Source organism: Chenopodium album, chromosome 22 (genome assembly GCF_948465745.1).
Source record: "Chenopodium album chromosome 22, dcCheAlbu1.1, whole genome shotgun sequence".
Taxonomy (NCBI): Eukaryota; Viridiplantae; Streptophyta; class Magnoliopsida; order Caryophyllales; family Amaranthaceae; genus Chenopodium; species Chenopodium album.
The window spans coordinates 25,509,972-25,528,667 of NC_137855.1; the positions used below are offsets into that span (position 1 = coordinate 25,509,972).

The window sequence follows — 18,696 nt, forward strand, 5'->3', positions numbered from 1 at the left end:
GAAAATCAAAATCGCGACACCCGAGCAAAAGGATAAGCTTGAGGTTCTCTACGGGCGTGAGGTAATTCCTTCACGGTGGTTACACCGCCCTACTCTTGAACCTCTAGGCATTTTTAATTTTGTTAGACGTTTTATGAATGATATTGGTATGCGTAAATTTGTTTAAATGCATTATGCTACATATCGTGAATTAACTTGTGAATTTTTGTCGTCTTTAATTTTTCAAAATCATAAATGTGGACCAAAATTGATTTTTAGGCTAAATAATAGAAATATTACTTTGTCTTTTGTGGAATTTTGTAAATTATTTGAATTGAAACATGATTTGGATCGACAATGGCATGCTGATTATAAAATGGAAGATGTGTATTTTTCTTTAACTAGAATGCCTAACGTAAATGTGCAACATGCTAGTGCCAAACTGATCTACCACCCCGTCCCTAAAATGTGGCAAAGATTTGCCAGTGTATGTTTCCTAGGTAGAAACGAACTCCAAAACTGTCAGACCAACGAACTTGCTGTGATTGGCCAGTACGTGTATGGGTTTGGGAAATTGAACATAGCTAGGTATATTATTCACCACCTTAGCAAACATGCCACTGCTAGCAACTCTGTTACCACCCCCATCCGTCTTGGTGGTCTTATCACTAGGATATCCATCAAGAAAGCGGGCTTTGTAGAAACCAGACCCCACCGTATGACTAACTGTGGACCTGATACCAACATGACCCCTAGGTACCTTGAGGATTTGGGGTGGTTGAGGGTAGATGGTCACCAGGTCACCCATTGGTGTATCAAGGTAGGGAACGAGCACCCTTTGCCCATTTTCCCCCTACCTAACCCTGACTTGACCGCCTTTACCCCGGGGCAGGATTCGTACACCTACGCCCTTCTAGTTGCCCATGCCCGGGGGGATGCACCTCCCATTCCACCACCACAGCCTCCACCTGTGACTGAGCCTTTCCAGATTCCACCATCACCACCCCGCCAGTCTCACTCAATTCTCCACGCCGACTCTGACCTAGTTTGGGATCTTTAGAGTATAGGTCAGGCCCTAGGACGTATAGAGAACTCCCATACTGACATGAGGAGGATGATAGGGTCCATTGACCATAGGTTGGGCTACCTAGAGAGGAACCAAGGTAGAAGGCTTTCCCCCATTTATGATGACTATGCTCGTCGGGGCAACATTCCCGACGATGCTATTTATCCTGACTAGTTCCAGCCTCCACCGCAGAGATACGATAGGGATCCCACTGCCCATGGTATTTACACCGACTATTCCTCTTTCCATGGGTACGGTCAGGACATTCCTTTCGGGGGACCGGCGGGGGGGGGGGGGGGGTTATCACGCTAACTATTTTGGTGGTAGCTCTTTTGGTGCAGATGGTGCAGGTAGCAATGGAGGAGGGGATTCCACACGGATAGACCAGGATGAGGAAAATTAGCCATGCTGGGCTAGCTCTCGGGCCAATGAGGACATTGTCTGATTCTGGCTTGGGGAGATTTTTGGATTTGGTATATATTTCTTCTTCTCTTTTTCTTTTACTTATTTATTTTTTTGTGTGATTTCTTAGTTTAGATTTATTGCTTTCTAGTTTAGTTTTATTGCTTTCTTATACGAAAAACACAAAAAAATTGAAAAATCAAAAAATAAAAAAAAATACGTTCCAATGAATTGTAAATCATGCTTCCATGTGCCCCATACTTGAAAAACTTTGTTTTGATTCTTGGTCATTGATAATGAGCATTGTGAATTTGTTGGTCATGATTTGAAGTTTAATTGCTTGGATTCCTAAACATGCGTCAATTTTGCCCATCTGCTTGTGAATATAGTGCTTGACTAGTTGATTTGGTTTGGAATGTGTGTTAGTTCCTGGTATGTTAATGAATTTGAGTATTGGTTTGCAACTATGAGTAGTGTTTCATGACTTAATATTATGTACATGTGAAGGACGAAGGCATTTGTTCTTTAGGTAGCCTTTAGATGATTTTAGATACATTTGTTCCCTTCTTGCTACCCATGTTGTTGCCTTGACTTTTTGTTATTTATTAGCCACATTACAAGCCATATTTGCCCCATTGGTTACTAGTCCCAAGCTTGGCTTGGGGAAGCTATTAGTGAGTGAGGTGAGGGAGTTTGTAGTGTACACATTAATTGCACAGTTTGGGTGGGTTTTGAGAAGTAATTTGTTCTTGATCATATTTTTGTTTTGATGAGTTTAAAATTTGAATATCCTTGGAAAAATAAAAGTGTGATGAAAAAGAAAAAAAAAAAGAAGTTAAAAAAAAAAGTGAGAAATATGTTAAAAAAAAAGAAAGTGAACTTCTAATGAAAAAAAAAACAGAAAAAAAAGAGCAAAAGATAAAAAAGTGTTTGATGTTCAAATGTTCTAAGTGAAGGTTGATCAAAAGAAAAGAAAGAAAAAAAAAGTTGAGTTTCAATGAAAATATTTCAAGTTTAATAGCAAAGTTTGTTATTCACTCTAGTTTCATATTATCATATTTTTACGAGTGAATTTTGTAAGTATTGGGATTGTTTATATTGATTGGAGTTGTATTTGGTGGTTCTTGTTGGAGTTAGTTATGTTGTTGGAGATGTATGATCATCATTTATTTTTTGATCATGGGTTTATTTAGGATTTGGCTCCCTTAATGCATAACTTTCTCTCACATTTCCCCAAATTTATCCTACCCTTTTCCCCAGCCTTACATTACAAGCTTTAAAGACCTTCCGACCTTGTGCATAAAGTAGTGTAAATGTGAAAGTGTTGTTTATCAATGCAAGTTATAACTTGACATATTCCGAGTCGACTATTAGGTTGAGTATATGTCTTTTTAAACACACGAGTGTTGTGAGTTTGGGAGGGCATTGTTCATATAAAGGGGTTGGGATGGAGAGCGATCGAGTACATTTTTTACTTGCCACATAAATGAGAGTCGAGTGTGTGAGCACTAGTCTTGAATTCTATTTGCTCTTGTGGTTTGCTCTATTTGACAATTGTTGGGCAGGTTGATTGATGTTGAAGCATGTTCATTAGATTTGCCTTGAATCGTTTGTGCTTGATTTGATTATTGGGGTGAGGCATGTTTTATATGTTCATTGATGAGCTGTTTGCTTAGGGACAAGCAAAGGTTTGTCTTGTGGGAGTTTGATATGTCCATTTTATATAGTGATTTACCCCCGTCCCTTGGTCATAATTAGTTGTGTTTTTGGCTCTTTTGAGCCACTTTTATTACTACACTACCACAAAATAGGGAATATAGATCGCCTAAAACAACCAATATAGATCGCCTCTAGGGCGCTCTCCTGAGTGGGTGCCCTATAAAGTCTATAGAACGCCTCTAAGGGGCGTTTTATATCTAACACATTACACATCGCCTATCCAAGATAGGAGATTCCTATTTTAGATAAAAGGTAAATAAAAAACAAGGAAAAGAGAGCTGTCATCTTAGGACAGGCGCTCTATAACTTTATAAAAACGGAACGCCTGTCATAGATAGGCGTTCTCTATTCCTCACTTTATTAATAAAAAAAAATATATAATTAATAATAATAATAATAATTCATACGTAATAAATAAAAAACCATAACAATAACATTTTATTTATAAAAAATATTACAGTAAAATACAAATAATTGAATGATAATAACTAAATTCCTTAATAAAAATAATTACATTACAAATTTTCTAACACAACAAATTAATTATCAATAGGGTAACAACTGTGTAACGACTTGAATTGCCCTTGAAAGTCAAAACCTCCACACCACTAGCAGCACTTAGATCTCAACCACCGCATAGCCTTCACTAGCCTCAACCACCTTTTCCATTAATAAGGCACAAAATAGAGAAGTTGCATCAAACACCTGCAAATCAAAACATGAAAAATCATGACATGAAAATTAATTGATAAGAGACGAAGATCAAAATCATGACATGAAAAATTAAAAATTATAAAAATATGAAAATCAAGTGAAAAAAGATAAAAATCAGAATAAATAACATATAACGAAGTACCAAAAGATCTAAACTAATTGAGAAGTAAAACGAAATCTCAAAATGAAAACCAAAATTTTGGCTTAGAATCAAATCATGTACTGTAGATCGATAATAATTAAAAAAAAAAATCATATCAATCACTTTAAATCAACCAAAAAACGAAATTAAACATTGAAATGTGAACACAAATAAGATTACACTTCATATACCTTTATGCATCTTTGGACTCTATAATCCATTTCATAGCAGCAACACCTCATTACAACACATCCAAATCAAACGACGATGGATAATCCGGCTCGATCTACGGCAACGTTGCAATGGAGCATTACCGGTTCGTCGAAACTGACTTGAATGTAATCAATTGAATTCATTTTTCGGCTCTAAACCTTCAACATTTCTTTGAACTACAATTATCAGATCTAGATTGAATGAAATCGCATTTAATTTTCGAAAATTTGAGGGAAAGATACAAATGACTATGCGTTGAACTTGATTGTAAAACCGAAAAATAGGTTTACTTGCGTAATTATGATTTTTGTTTCATAGGGTAAGATTTTTATTTTTTTAGTTTGAGAAGATGAGATGAAAGGTGAGAAAGAGGCATAGAGATGAGAGGAGAGAAGGAAGAGAGAGAAATAAGAGGAGAAGGGAGAGCGGCGTGTAGGTTGAGGAGTAGGGTTTTAGTTTTTTACGGAGCATTTAATAAGGTAAGGTTTTTTCCTTTTTTTTTTTTTATAATTATGCTAAAGATCGCTCATCTAAGAAAAGCGATCTATATCTAAAGTCATATTTTTTTATGTAAAATATATAGAGCGGTTAACCTGACAGGCGCTCTATAGGTCTTAACATACAAAGCGCTCATCTTAGATAGGCATTCTGTAGAATGCTAGAGATCGCCTATCTAACTTGACAGCTCTATATTGTGTGTTATGTATTCCCTATTTTGTGGTAGTGCTAATTGGTGTTTTCTAGTGTTTTCGTAGTTTTGGTTGAGTTTTGTAGGAAATTGCACTTTTGGAGCATTTTCCCGGATTTTCGAGGAGCGACTACGAGCATTAGAGGAGCACGACCACTCTTTGAAGCCCAAGGCCGGTTAGAGTAATCAAATCGGTGATTGAGGGCTCGGTATTGGAAATCCCGAGGCATTTGGACTGAGTTCAAGGACCCAAGGAGGAAATCCGATTGGGCCAAGGATTAGAGGCCAAATCGAAGTCCTTACATATAGCCCAAGAGCTCCACCCAGGCCAAGAGGCCTCGCCCGTAGGCGTGCCGGTCGGGCGGGGCGAGTAGGGAGGAGACAAGGCATTGCGCCCGGCTGGGCGCGAGAAATGGTTCAAGCAACAAAAAGGCGGGCCCGACTGGGCGATACAGCGCCCGACCGGGCGCGAGTTTTAGGGGGTTGTTTAACTCCGATTAGTTTCGTTTAGCGTAGAATTTCTTGCTTAGTATTTAGGTAATTTAATTAAGCATGTTTAGGATCTTTTTTTTACATACTCTTACTACTTTTCTCCCTCTTCTTAGATTTTCTCTCTCTAAACTTTTACTCTCTCTCTTGTTCTTAAACTCCGTTCGTAATTCCGTCGATTCAGTACGATTTCTATTTTTATTAATTTCAGTATTTTTATTCATTCTATTCCTTATGTCTTGTTTAATTGCTTTGATTTGTTTAGCTTTAATCATGTCTGAGTAGTTTACTTTCTAGGGTTTATGGGGATCTAATAAATAATATGAAGGGGTAAATTATGATTATTGATTGTTAATGCTTAATTAATTTCCTATTGATTGAATTAATGCTATGCAATTAGATTAGGCCTGGTTTAATTGTATGAGTTTGACAATATTAATTCGAGTTTCGAGAGATGAGAATTGATGTTTAGGTCTAGTTTCAATAGGCAGACTAATTTATAAATGGTTAGGTCGAGATTCGAGAGATGAGCTTTGATACCGGTAAATTAACTCTGTGATTGTAATACGTAGCGAAAGCCCTTTATGATCTGATTAATTGATGCATTGATGATTGATTATTATGTATTTACCTTGGAATATTGTTTGTTGGTGAACCTATGCCCTGACAAGAGGAAAATGCATGTCGTTATCTACCCTTTCCCCAAGCCAAACTAAATTTGTAAACACCTAACCAACCTTATATGAATATAGGGCAAGTTAAGGGTCGATCCCAAGGGAATGCAATGATGAAAACTAAAGTCTAAGTCAAGCTACCTCGGAGTCGAAAATGAGATTATGGTTGGTGATAAAATGAACTAGATCAAATTCAACAAATAACCAAGGGTCTAAACACTAGGGATATGGGTTCAACATGCAAGATCAATGATAATGCTAGATTAAAGCTCAATCAATTAATTTAAGTATTGCAATGGACAAACAATAGTAGCAATCAAGAGAGTTCAAATGCTATCTCCTATAGGCCAATCTAGTGGTCACTATGAAAGGCAAACCAAGAAGAATCACAAGCAAACTCAATCAATTAGAGCAACCTTTAAATCAATTGGTCATGCCATTAAGAGTTGCAATGCAATCTAGATTAATCTTATAGGGTGATCAATCCTAATCTAATCAATCTCATGCAAAACTATGTCAACCAATTTAATTGCAACAAATCAACCAATCAAAGAGCATCAACTAGCATTTCCATTAATCAAACATGCTTCCCCCTTTCCCTAGCAACTAATCTACTCACTAATCATGGTGAGATTCAAAACCAAATAACTAGATATTGTATTGAGCATCATTCTATATCAAAATCTAATAGAAATCAAAGTATTCAATATTATCAAACTCAAATCCAAGAAAAACAAGCATCAAGCAAAAAGAATCAAATAGCAAGTAAGTAAGAGATGAAAGAAGGAAGAGATTCTCACTAATATTGATGATTGAAAATGAAGAAATCCAAACTTGATTGATCAAATGTTGAGTTACAAATCCAAAACCAAGAATTCCTCTCTAACTTCTCTCTCTAAAACTAAGCTAATGAAATATTATCAAAAAGTTGGATTCAAGTTGGAAATACAATTCTATTTATAAGCTAAGAAGAAATCGGCAGCTGCCGCGCCCTCTCCCGATAGACCCGCGCCCGCGGAAAAATGGGTACGGAACCCTCCGCGGGCTGTCTGGGCAGCACCCGCGCCCGCGGCATCAGGGGCCCGCGCCCGCGGGGAGATGACCCGCGTCCGCGGCAAGATCCCCTGCTCCCAAAGGCTGATCAGGGGGCCGCGGTCTCTCTGAGTGGAGAGGCCTCTCCATTTTTCCCGCGCCCGCAGGAAGCCCTTGGGGCAACCGCGGCTAGTTCCTGCCAACTTTTGGCAGTTTTGAGCATCATAGGCCCGCGCCCGCGGCTTGATGACCCACGCCCGCGGCTTGATGACCCACGCCCGCGGCCTGGTGGAATGCCATGGAGACCTCTCCGAGGCCTCTCCAAGGCCTCTCTAAGCCCTCTCTGGCCAAATGCTTCTTCCTTGCTTGATCATTGAGGTCCCGAATTGTATCCTTTGCCAAGGTGAATCTCACAATACCTACACAAGTAAACAAAAGAAGGAAATAAAAGGGAAAAAGAGCAAAATAAAGGAAAACACGATAAAAACACGAGAATCATAAAGAAAAGAGGAAAAAGGAGAAACTAAAGGAAAAAGGACCAAAACTAAGAGAAGAAAGCAACAAAAAGGGAAAGAAATAACCTAAAAGACTACCCTATGAGTGCCATAAATGACACTCATCAAATTCCCCCAAGCTAGACTTTTGCTCGTCCCGAGCAAAACAAAGGCCAAGAAGGAATAAGAAAGGACAAATAAAAAGAAAAAGAGGGGTAAGAATTTACACTAGGACTCACTGTCGTAGGAATCACAGTTGTTTTTAGCTACAATAAGCCATTTTGAACCCCTAGATCGCTCAAGAGGACGAGTGATGCTCTCGTAAGGGTATCCTAAGAGTTTACCCATAACTCTCCACCAAACCCCCAAGAGGCAAACCAAAGAAAGAAAAGAAAGAGGAAAAAGGAAACAAAATCGTTACGAAATGGACTTTACAAAGAGACTATAATTCAAATGAATAGCAACCTTTCTAAAGTGAATTATGGTATGCACGTTATAAGATACCTAAGGTTGATTGAAACATAAATATGCTAAGCATAGGAACTAGTTATCACACTCCACCTTCATCCCAAACAATCTTACCGCGTTCCCCCTACTAATCTCATATCTTCCCTTAGTGAGCATCTCATAGATTCCGCGAAGGAACCGGAAAAAGATCAAAGTTTTTAGGCTACTCGACATCTTGATTTCGCATCCCCTTTCCTTAGTCCACAACCTATGATTCCCTCCACCGATGAAAGACTCAACTCCTAGGTCCAAAGGTCTTCCCCAAGATTGTAACGTAAAGGTAGGCTAAAAATTTAAAATTTGGTGGTTATCCTAAAATGTGAAGCAAAGACCGGCCAAATCTCAACACCAAACTTAAGTAATCACCAAACAAAAATGTATTAACACCCTCAAGATTATTCAACGCAATACTCTACTAAAATAAGACCAAAAAGCGTGAAGACTTAACGTTTCCCCCCCCCCCAAGCTAAAGGAAGCATTGTCCTCAATGCAAAGAGAGGTGAAAGACACTTTAACCATTTTTTTTTTTTTTTTTTTTGAACTTTCTCATACACCTTTAAAGCATTAGTCCTTGCCTCTTTCTCAATTCGGACGGCTTTTACAAAAGCATTTACCATTATTCACAAAAACGACTCAAATATGTGTACCAAATCGAACCAAACCCCAACTTCATACACCACAATCACCAAACATTGACCCTTGCTTCACAAAAACCAAAAAGATAGAGAATGAAACAAAAGGCTCAAAATATCTAATTATGCGGCTTGAAAGGAGGGAAGAAGGCTCAAAGGGGTAACAAGTAGGTCAATGTATCCCAATTCCAAAAAAACAAAAACATAATAGGGACTATCCTAAAAAAAGAAAAATACCTCCCCGAAAAAGCTGCCTTTGTCCTTCCTAGGTAGTTCGGTCACGGTCTTAGGAATCATATGCTAAGAATCTAGATTAGGTTTGCGAAAATCAAGGATCCATGCCGCTCATGCAAGAATTTGATGAAAGCTTGAACAATTATACATCTCACATGGTTGTAGCATAAACTCACTAAGGTTGTCAAATCAAAGATAGGGAGCAACTACCTACATGCCACAAACGAGTAGAATCCGGCTTCATGATCCCCCTAGTTCTAGACAACTATCTTAGCATGCTTTATCCTAGAATCAACCAAACGTAATCTCAAACCGTGCATACCATAATTACCTAGGAAGATTATTATTCAAAAGCAAGAGTCCATTGCATACAAGTCCGACATTCAAAAAGAGAAATAGTAAAAAGAAAGCCTCAAAAAGATATGCACGCCAACAAGAACAAAAGATAAGAAAAGAAAAGAAAAGATGGAAAACTAAGATAAAGATAAGAAAGGGAAAGAGGAAAGCGCAAAGATGCAATCATAACACGTTTATCCTAATCGACATACAAGTGGTCTAATGGCCACATTGCCAAAGACCCCAAACACACTAGGTGTTAAATTCATACATCCTCGAACCGTTCAACTTCCCCTAAGTCTAATCTTAATCTAAGCAACCAAGAAAACAAATTAGTGAAAATAAAAAGGAGTAAAATAAGAAAGGCCTCACCAAGCGTCCGTGCTAGACTAAAGTACCCAAAGAGTAAGAACGAGCTTCTCCAAAGGGCTCCGCAATCCAAAGCATGAGCTACGAACAAGGTGAGTAAAAGAAAAAAAAGCTATATATATATACAAAATGAAATTTTTAGTAACTTCCAAACAAAAGAAAACAATAAAAAAAACACTTAAACACTAACTATATACAATAACCTAGAAGAACCCATCATCATCCAAACCAAAAATTTAATTCTTTGTTTTTTTTTTTTTTAGAAAGTTCCCAAAAACCATCATCCGAAGAAATAATCAACAACAAGCAACAGAACATCGAGACCAATAGCCAAGATCCACCAAAAACCTTATCAAAAACTTCCCACCGAGCCCAAGGTGCCGCCCCCATGCTAACACATCCTTTTTGACCCTCCCCCCTCACAAAATGAAAGCATCGACCCCGATGCCGAAAACCATGCAAAAATAGGGAAAAGGGGAGAACAAAAAGGGAGACAAATATGCAAAAAGGGGACTATTGGCCACTGGGGCCGGCACCATCATCACCTCCAAAACCATCACCCTCATCCCAACCTCCGGTGAAACCGGGAGGAAATCCATAATGACCCTTAAATAGGTCTTGTTGGGATGGGGTCAATTGGTCAAAGGGCTCTTGTTGAACAAGGGGCTCGGGGTGACGGGGGTCAACAAAATAATAAGCGGGGTCACCCCTGTAATCACTCCCCCCGAGACCCTATAATCATAGGGCGGGAAGTTGCGCCTTGGCACATCGGGGGTCTCAACCCCTTGCCAATAAGGGTACGTAGGGAGGCCGTCACCACCCCGGGAAGGTACCGGCCCTTGTTGGGGCGGCACATAAGGATAGTTTACCGGGGGTGCGACCTCCCCCCTACGTAGACTAGCGTCATACAAGGTGCTAGTTTGATAAGATAAAGTTTGGTGGTCAGAAAACATACCTTGCATGCTCAATTGCATGCGTTCCATGTGGGCTCTCATGGCCTCCATTTCCCGGAGATAAGCATCTCCTTGGAAGTCTTGTTGTTGTTGTTGATGTTGATGTTGTTGTTGTCGTTGTTGTCTTCTCTCTCTTCTTCTTCCTTGAGCATCCTCCTAGAAATGCTCATGTTGTTGATGAAACGGTTGTTGTTGTTGTTGCTCCTCTTGTTGTTCTCCTCTTCCTTCCTCCTCCTCCTCATGCACTCCCTCAAACCCGACTCCCTCAGCAAAATCTGCATCCTCCTCCATCTCATCCTCATCTATCCTACCATTGTCCCTAGGGACCATCCAAACATTCCTAGCTTGGCGAAAAATGGAGGTAGCGGCCAAGTTAGGGAGAAGGCAATGGTGGGTATTCCTCACTAGCCAAGAGTAGGTACCGGCTCTCCTAGTACTAGTTATGAAACGGAGGGTGTTAACCTGCCTCAAACTAATCCAAATGTCTTCACTCCCTCCAACCGGAGTGCAAGACTCTAAGAACTGCTCTTGGTTAAAATACCGCACTAAATGGGTCACCATGCCCCCACAATGAATTTCCCCCGTCTTAACCCCATGCATGATCTCCTTGCAACACTCCATGAAAATGTACCCAAAGTTTATCCTAGATCCCAACTCCAGCTTAGTAGCCATCCACAAGACCATGATCTCCTCTCGAGACAACTTTCCCAAATCTTGCTTACTATAAACCGAGTACCCGAGAATTCTATGTAGGATCCTAAGGGCCGGATGAATGATCTCACTAGCAAGTGAAATTTTGGAGTCAAACTGTTTTTTGTGGGCTATGGTTCTCCACCAAGCGACCTCATTGTACTCACTTTGGGCAAGGGAGATTAGGGGCTCGAAGATATCACCATTTGGGTTGAAACCTAGGGCAACATTAAACTCGGCTAGGTTCATGGTGTGCTTAACATTGAAGAGTTGGAAGGAGATGATGTAGTCGGTTTCCCCTACCCTATTGAATTCAAAGGTGGAGAAAAACTCAATTGAAGGCTCCAAGTAGGTTCGGGGGTTTGATTTCAAAAACTCACCCAAGCTTAGGTTTTCGAGGAGTACATCAAGGTCATTATCTATCCCTAGCTTGGCCATGTCATCACGAAAATAATGGCGGGTGGGTCTAAACTTTCGGTCTTTCATTTTGTTATAGATGTGAAATTGTTTAGACCGGTTCCACAATTTTAGAGGTGGTAGAGGAGGAGGGGCGTCATCTTGGTTTGGGGAATGTGTTTGGGATTGAGGGTTTGAGGATTGGCCTTGAGAAGATTGGCCGGGAGATTGGTTCGGGCGCTTTTTGCTACTCTTAACTTTTCTCAACAAATTCATTTTTTTACCACACAAGTTCACAAAAATTCACAAGAAATAATCCAACTCCCTCAAACAAGCAACAAACACCTCAAACACTCACAATCCTCCTTTCAAATCCAACCAAACCCCCAAAAACTACAAGGTGCCTGTTTCAATCAACACAACAACCAAAATTCCAACAACAAATACCAATATTAACAATCATCCATCAAATATATGCAAGATTTATCAAGAAAAATCAATCATCACTCAAAAATACCAAATTTCACAAAAATAACCATGAAACACAAATATCATGCTCAAAATCAAGATAAACCAACCAATGTAAAGAAATCAAGTGAGATTGACAAGAATAATACAAAGGTTAGAAGTATACCAAGATTGGAGACTCAAATCAAGCGTAGAGCACCACACACTACCGAAATTTTCCGAAAAACCACGAGAAACTTGAGTAGAAGTGATGAAATTGGAGAAATAAGGTAGATTTTGTGAAAATTTGATGGAAAATTTGAAGAAAGGAGTAAGGATTTGATGATTTGGGGTTAGGGTTTGAGTGTAAGTAGAGAGAGAAAGGGGAAAATTAGAGAGGAGATGAGAAAATAAGAGAGGAGAGAGAGAGAGAGGGGTGCATCCGGGTTAATGAAACCCAGATACCCGCGCCCTCTCCCGATATTGCCGCGGTCTCGGGAACTCTCCCGCGCCCGCGGAGAGACCGCGGGGCAACCGCGGGGAGTTCCTGTAAAAAATTAAAGGAATTATACCTGATGTTAGCCGCGCCCTCTCCATATTTTCCGCGCCCTCTCCAAAACTTCCCGCGCCCGCGGAGAGACCGCGGGGCAACCGCGGGAAGTTCCTGATCCAAAACTTAGAAATTTGCTGAAATAGGGGCCGCGCCCTCTCCAATTTTCCGAGACCTCTCTAAACTCCTCCGCGCCCGCGGAGAGACCGCGGGGCAACCGCGGGGAGTTCCTGATTGTATTTTCCTTTGAAAGCTGGGGAGGCCCTCTCCCCTGCACTCTAAACTCTTCATAAAACCCCTTCTTTCCAACAAGTGATGACAATAGGCAACCTACAAAACAAACATAAAAAAAACACAACATAAGATCAAAAACTAATCAAGGAAAATGAAAAGAAAAGAAAAGAAAAGAAAAATGAGATGAGAATCCGGGTTGCCTCCCGTAAGCGCTTTTGGTTAACGTCGTTAGCTCGACGCGCATCACCCCACTCAAGGTGGCTTGAAAAGAATCATCTTGTGAACAAGACCAACAAACACTCCATCAAAGTACTTCTTGAGCCGATGACCATTAACCTTAAATGAAAATGAGGAATCCAAAAGAGAAATTTCCACGGCACCATTACCAAAAACATCCTTCACCAAGAACGGACCACTCCATCTTGACATGAGTTTTTCGGGGAACAACTTCATTCTAGAATTGTAGAGGAGGACTTTGTCACCTACACAAAACTCCTTTTTCTCAATCAACTTGTCATGAACCTCCTTGGATCGAGCTTTGTAGGTGCTAGCACAATCGTAAGCATCAAGTCGAAGTTCCTCTAACTCATGAAGATCCAACCACCTCTTCTCTCCCGCACTTGCTAAGTCAAAATTTATCTTCTTGATGGCCCACAAGGCACGATGTTCAAGCTCAACCGGGAGATGGCATGATTTGCCATAGACAAGGCGATATGGAGTGGTACCAATAGGTGTCTTAAAAGCCGTCCTATAAGCCCATAGAGCATCATCCAATTTGTTCGACCAATCCTTTCTATTGCGAGCAACCGTCTTTTCAAGAATAAGCTTGATTTGACGATTTGAAACCTCAACCTGGCCACTCGTTTGAGGATGGTAGGGAAGCCCAAATCGTTGATGCACACCATGTTTCCTCAACATCTTTTGAAAGGCATTATGGACAAAGTAGGATCCATTATCACTTATCACCGCTTTTGGGACACCAAACCTTGGAAAGATGATCTTCTTAAACAACTTCAATACAACCTTGTGATCATTTGTTGGAGAGGCAATGGCCTCCACCCACTTAGAAACATAGTCCACCGCCACAAGAATATATTGATTCCCGTATGAAGAGGGGAATGGTCCCATGAAGTCAATTCCCCACACATCGAACACCTCTAATTCAAGGATAGGTTGTTGAGGCATCTCATTTCGCTTGGAAATGTTCCCAACTCGTTGACATCGGTCACACGACTTAACAAAGCCCCATGAGTCCTTGAAGAGATATGGCCACCAAAAACCACTTTGAAGAACCTTGGTAGCGGTCTTGGAAACACCCATGTGCCCACCACTAGGGTCCGAGTGGCACATTTTTAAAACACTAGGCACCTCTTCATTTTGAACACAACGCCTAAGTAAGCCATCAACCCCACGTTTGTATAAGATAGGATCATCCCACAAATAGTGCCTTGCCTCTCTTTTGATCTTCTTCTTTTGGTTCTTGGAGAAAGAGGGTGGAAACTCCCCACATGCTAGAAAATTGACCAAATCGGCATACCATGGGAGTTCCTTCACCTCTATGGCATACAAGAAATCATCAAGCATTCTATCTTCTACCGGTAGACCATCATCATGAATTTGATCCCCTTCAAGGCGAGAAAGATGGTCCGCCACAACATTCTCCGCACCCTTCTTGTCCCTAATCTCAATCTCAAAAGCTTGCAATTCAAGTACCCATCGAATCAACCTTGGCTTGGACTCTTTCTTAGCAAAGAGATACTTGAGGGCCGCATGATCCGTGAAGACTATGGTCTTGGAACCCAACAAGTAACACCGGAATTTCTCAAAAGAGTGCACAATTGCCAAAAATTCTTTTTCCGTTGTTGTGTAGTTCTTTTGAGCCCCATTGAGAGTCTTGGACATATAGTAAATCACATGAAGTTTCTTGTCTACCCGTTGTCCCAAAACACCTCCAATCGCCCAATCACTCTCATCACACATCAACTCAAAAGGAAGATCCCACCTTGGGCCTTGAACAATAGGAGTAGAGATTAGGGCCTTCTTCAATCTATCAAATGCCTTCAAGCATTTGTCATCAAAATTGAACTCAACGTCTTTTTGAAGAAGGTCATTTAGGGGCTTAGCAATGAGTGAAAAATCCTTAATGAATCTTCTATAAAAACCCGCATGACCAAGGAACGATCTCACTCCTTTGACATTCACCGGAGGTGGAAGTTTCTCGATCACATCAATTTTGGCCTTATCCACCTCAATGCCTCTATTTGAAATCTTGTGTCCAAGCACTATAACTTCCTCCACCATGAAGTGGCACTTCTCCCAATTCAAAATAAGATTGACTTTCTCACATCTTGCCAAACACTTCTCAAGATTCACAAGGCACTCCTCGAAAGAAACACCCCCCACCGAAAAATCATCCATAAATACCTCCATTTCCTCCTCCAACATGTCTCCGAAGATACTCATCATGCACCTTTGGAAAGTAGCGGGTGCATTGCATAACCCAAAGGGCATTCTCCGGTAGGCAAAGATCCTATAGGGACAAGTGAATGTGGTCTTTTCTTGATCATTAGGGTGGATGGGGATTTGGAAGAATCCGGAATACCCATCGAGGAAACAATATAACTTCTGCCTTGTTAGTCTCTCAAGCATTTGGTCTATAAACGGAAGAGGGAAGTGATCCTTCTTGGTAGATGTGTTTAGACGTCTATAGTCTATACACATCCGCCAACCGGTGACCGTCCTAGTTGGAATGAGTTCACCCTTCTCATTCTCAACCACGGCCATGCCCCCCTTCTTTGGAATGACATGGACGGGGGAGACCCACCTAGAGCTAGAGATGGGGAATATGATTCCCGCATCCAATAGCTTTGTGATCTCCTTCTTAACTACCTTTCCCATTTGGGGATGTAGTTTCCTTTGTCGTTCAATAGAGGGAAGGGCGCCTTCCTCAAGCGTTATGTGGTGTTGGCACAAAGCGGGGCTTATACCTTTAAGGTCATCAATTGTGTACCCCAAAGCACCTTGGTGTTTTCTCAAAACACCACATAACGCTTGAGCTTGGCTCTCGCTCAAGGATGCACTAACTATCACGGGGTAAGTGGAATGAGGGCCCAAGAATTCATACCTAAGGTGTGATGGTAGAGGTTTGAGCTCCACCATAGGCACACCATTACCTTCTTGTGATGTGGCCACTTGCAAAGCTTCATGGCTTGAGATTTCCAAACATGTTTGCTCATCCACGTCCTCCACACTTCCATCAAGTAACTCCTCATAGAAAGTCATCTCCTTGCATGAAGCACCTACCTTGTCTTTGTTCAACAAAATATTCTCAAGAGCATCGTTAGAAGTGAGCAAGTGCTCATGCATGGAAGACACAACAATATCAAATGAATCAATCATCATACAATTTTCCAAAGAAGAACATGGATACTTCATGCTCTCATTAAAATCAAATTCTATAACCTCTTCTCCTACCTTAAGGGAGATCTTAGCACTCCTCACATCAATCATGGCTCCCGAGGTAGCAAGAAAGGGTCTACCTAAAATGATCGGAATGGTGGCATCCTCATCCATTTCAAGAACAACAAAATCCACGGGAAACACAAATTTCCCCACCCTCAAAGGGACATCTTCTACCTTACCTTTTTGAAATTTGATTGACCTATCCGCTAATTGCAAGGTAGTGTTAGAAGGTAAGAGTTCCCCTAGCTCAAGTCTTTGATAAACCAAATATGGCATTAGGCTCACACTAGCTCCCAGGTCACATAAGGCATTATCAATTTGCATCTTGTTAATGGCACAAGGGATGGAGAAGTTTCCGGGGTCCTTCAACTTGGGTGGCATTTTGTTCATGATGATAGCACTAAAATTTTCGGTCAAATTGATGGTCTCCACAACCTCACAAGTTCTTCTCCCACTCAAAATGTCTTTGAGGACTTTGGCATAGTTTGGCATTTGGTTGATCACATCGGTAAAAGGTAGAGAAAGGTGGAGTTGTTTTAGCATCTCAATGAATCTCCCAAATTGTTCATCCAATTTTGTGTCTCATGAATTTTTGTGGGTAGGGGAGTTTGGGTCTCACAATCTCTTTCTCTACACTCACCTCTCTAGGTGTCTCAACCACTACCTCATCCAATGATGCCCTAATCCCCTCATCCTCAACCAAAACCTCCCTAGGAATCTCCTTATCTACACCCTTCCTAGGCAATATCTCCTCAAGAACCATTCCACTCCTAGTAACAATAGCATTCACGGGTTTCTTAGGGTCAAGACCTTGGGAAGGTAAAGAAGAAGGGCTTGCATGATCTTTCAAGGCATTAGCAAGTTGAGAGATTTGGTTTTCAAGCATTTTATTGTGGGTCATCATTTCATTGAATTTTTTATCGCTTACGGCCATGTATGTGTTCAACAACTTGGTTTGATTCTCAATTATCTCCTCCAAATTAGTCCTAGGTGAAGAAGGCTGAGAATAGGAACTTTCACCTTGAGTTTTTGGAACAAACCCGGGTGGGGGACCTCTTTGAGAATTATTTTGAAAATTACCCCGTCCTTGATTGTTCCAATTACTCCTATTTTGACTTTGGCCATAGCCTTGATTATGGTTTCCACCACCTTGATTATGGTTACCACTACCTTGGTTATGATTTCCATAACCTTGGTTTTGGTTACCATAACTTTGGCCTTGATTACCATAATTTTGGCCTTGATTTTGGCCACTATAACCTTGATTATTATAGCCACCACGAGAACCTTGGTTCCCTTGGTTTCTATAACCACCACCTTGGTTATAGTTGTCAAAATTGCCTTGGCCTTGGAAGTTCCTATTCCATTGACCCCTTTGATTATCAAACCGTTGACCATTATTATTCGACACATAATTCACATGTTCACTCTCATGGTTATCAAACTCATCAACACATTCATTAGGACAAGCACTAGAGTCATGATCATACGATCCACATGCATCACAAAACAAGCAACCCATAGGCATATTATGTGAAGAGGGAGGGGGTTGAGATTTAGAAGGAGTACCTCTCCCCTTAAATTGGGAGGGAAGATTTGAAGCTTGAGAAGGGGAAGAAGTGCTCTCCAACTTAGCTTTAATTGCGGTGACCTCCTTTCTTAAGTTTGTCATTTGGGAGGAAAGGTTGTTGATTGCATTTAGATGGTCCACCGAGTACAATGAAGATTGCTTGCTTGAAGAGTCCCTCTCCCCATCTTGCCAATCCCTATAGTATGTCACCACGTCCTCAATGATGTCTACAACTTCTTCTTCGGTTTTGTTCATGATAGGGCCCCCGGCCCCTCCATCGAGGCATGACTTGCCTTGGGGACTTAAACCGCCATAGAAGATTTGGATCACTTGGTATGTGGGGATTTCGTGGTGAGGGCACTCCCTTTGATACTCTTTGAATCTCTCCCATGCTTCGTAAAGGCTTTCACTTGGCCTTTGCTTGAACCCTTGGATCAAGGCTCTTGCCTACGCCGTCTTCTTTTGGGGGTAGAAGCGGGACAAAGAAGCCTTTGTGACATCGTCCCAAGTTCTCAAGGAGTTGGGCTTCACCTCTTTGTCTAGCCACTCCAAAGATCTTCCTATTAGAGAGAAAGGGAACAACTTGAGGCGGATGAATTCTTGAGAAACCCCATTGACTTTGATGGTGTTGCAATATTTTTCAAACTCCTTTAGATGGTTCAATGGGCTCTCATTCTTAGCCCCACTATATTGCCTTCTCTCAA

At 40.9% G+C, this 18,696-nt stretch overlaps 1 pseudogene; it reads left to right on the forward strand.

Annotated features, from left to right (window-relative positions):
• Positions 1-18,335: 18,335 nt before the first annotated feature.
• On the forward strand, positions 18,336-18,434 carry LOC145606456 (small nucleolar RNA R71; annotated as a pseudogene).
• The last annotated feature ends 262 nt before the right edge of the window (positions 18,435-18,696 follow it).